General features: G+C 50.2%; 1 pseudogene; it reads right to left on the bottom strand.

Moving 5' to 3' along the window:
* On the bottom strand, positions 1–246 carry LOC105741309 (annotated as a pseudogene).
* Between the last annotated feature and the right edge of the window lie 2136 nt (positions 247–2382).

Genomic DNA, 2382 nt, shown 5'->3' with positions numbered 1-2382 from the left:
TTACTGATCTCTCCATTCCTTGGGGGTGACTCTGCCAACAGGGGAGAGGTTCCATTCTGCTCCAATTTGTGTTGCTGTGTAGGTCCATGCAGCAATGTAGAACATGGCTCCACCAACTAATATAGCATTACCATATTTGTCATGGAAATCAGGTGTATGTTTCTGGTGGCTCTGCCTTGTTACCATTTGTCGAATGCTTCTCACTGGAAAATGACCTAACATGTTTTTGGCCAAGGGAAACCTCATGGAGTTGAAGTTGAAACTGTAGTTACTGCAGCTGCTGGCTTGGTGCAAATTACTTCCAGATGCCCTTGCAAAGAGCCAGGCCCTAATTTTTAGGTTCTTCACCACGCTCTCTCCAGGTTCTCAAGGATCTGTCCTTTCCTCTGGTTGTATCGCATACCTTTCTGTGGCACCTAAGAGGGGGCTGCGGTCTTTGATGAAATAGCCCAGGTCCCAGTCTCCAGAGGTCTCTCATGTCCCACAGCCATGCCAGTGACACAACCTCTGTCCACATCAGCGATATAGAGCAGGTGTCTGCAGTCCTGCAAGGACACTGGGCTCTCCATCAAGCAGTTAACCAGCTTCTGTGGCTCATGGAAGAGATAAAAGTGTCCCAGGCCCAGAGCAGCCCCGGCACAGACCCTGCTGCTAAGGAGGAGAATGTCAGGGCTGTCAGTGTCCTGCTGGGCAGCCCCCTCAGGCTGGCTGTGCAACGTGACTGGGCTGTGACATAAGGACAGCGAATCATGATGCAGGTACTCTATAGCCTGTCAATGCAACGAGGGAAGCATGTTTTTTTTTTTTTATGTATTTGGTACAGGATCTCACTATACAACTTGGACTCATAGTGATCCTCCTGTGTCAGCCTCCCCAGCACTGGGATTACAGGCATTCCCCAGCTGGCTCAGCACATCTGGGGGGCAAGGTTGGCATGACATGAAGTGCCAGGCATTGAACTTTGGTCCCTGTGCTTGCCTAAGAGGTGCTTAGTCCACTAAGATATCTCCATGGCCGGGGAAGCAAGTTCTGATGAAGCTTCTAGTAAGTAAGTGAGCTTCAAGTGAGCTCACATCCAGGCTTCAGGAATGTGAGCTGATATTCCCATTAGTGTTGGATTGAGGTCTCAGTTTCCAGTTTCATACTTACCAGTCTCTCTAACACTTATCATCTTTGCTGTGGAGGTAGTGTCATGACCCTTGGGACAGGCAGGGGTACCTGGACTGAGAGGAGTAAGCCCCGAGAGCCACGTGCTATGCCAGATGAACCCTGAGGACGGAGTAATCCGTATGTCTCACAGCGTCTCATTGGTTCATCGTGGTGCCCAAGTCCTTATTGATCTTCTCTATGGCTGCTGTAGCCGTTATGCTGAAAGTGTAGATTTTAAGTCTCTGAGCATCATTTTAGAACCAATTTTCCCTTCAGATCGGTCATCTTTTGCTACATATATTTTGCAGTGTCAGGAGGGAGTGCAGGGTCTTGACAACATAAGAGGCCCTACCCTGTCAGTGTCTGCAGAAGTGTTCCCATCAAGGGGACACTTGATGGGGACACCCAGGATGTCAGCCTGGGTCCCTTCCACATGATTACTTGTGCATGTCACTGGCACAGGATGCCAGCAGTTAGGAGTGAGGGCTCTTCAGCACCTGGAGAGCAAGTGCTTTGGAACCCAGAATTACACTAATACTGTTATCGCGTAGGTTCCAATCTGGACCTGGTGTAGCATTATTTTTTATTCACATTCTGTTCTTAGATGTAAGTCAAGTAAAAAATGTTTCTTTTACTGCTGACCATCTCCAGAACCTTTATTGGCTTACTTAAGCACCCAAGAGTCAGACTCCAAGTCTGCATAGTGGGTGAAAGCCCCTGTTGTCTTGGGGATTCCGAGATTACAGAAGATGTGGATAGTGTTTCCCACTGGGCCTGACCCATAGAGGTCCCTGGAAACAGTCTCTTACTATCATTATTTCTTCCTGGTCTTGCACCAACTGACACTGGGTTGGGCCTGACCTCTGTCATGCGATGGATGCGAAGCAGCAGAGAGAGCAACACTGAAGGACTCCGAGCGGAGGGTGGAGGTGGTACAGGCTGCAGATGAGAAAGTGCGGGAGGCGGAGGAGCTCCAGGTTCCAACACAGAATGAAGCAACTGCAGACAGTGGCAGTCAGGAAGGTGCAGTGAGGGCGACAACAAACCACACTGGGGCCCCAGAGCCCTTTCCTGCAACCCTCCTGAGCCCCTCCCCGCTCAGATCCTCCTGTTCCCCCTGTGATGCGCTTGGGTCTTCATTTCTGATTTGTTCTTCCTTCAGCGGAAGAAAATATTCCAGTCCCCCCACTCCCTGCTGGGGCCATTGCTGGCATAGTGCTTGGGGTCCTGGTC

Source organism: Octodon degus, unplaced genomic scaffold (genome assembly GCF_000260255.1).
Source record: "Octodon degus isolate 3935 unplaced genomic scaffold, OctDeg1.0 scaffold00418, whole genome shotgun sequence".
Classification (NCBI taxonomy): domain Eukaryota; kingdom Metazoa; phylum Chordata; class Mammalia; order Rodentia; family Octodontidae; genus Octodon; species Octodon degus.
The sequence above is the reverse complement of the archived record's forward strand: the minus strand, read 5'-3'. Positions and strand labels throughout refer to the sequence as shown.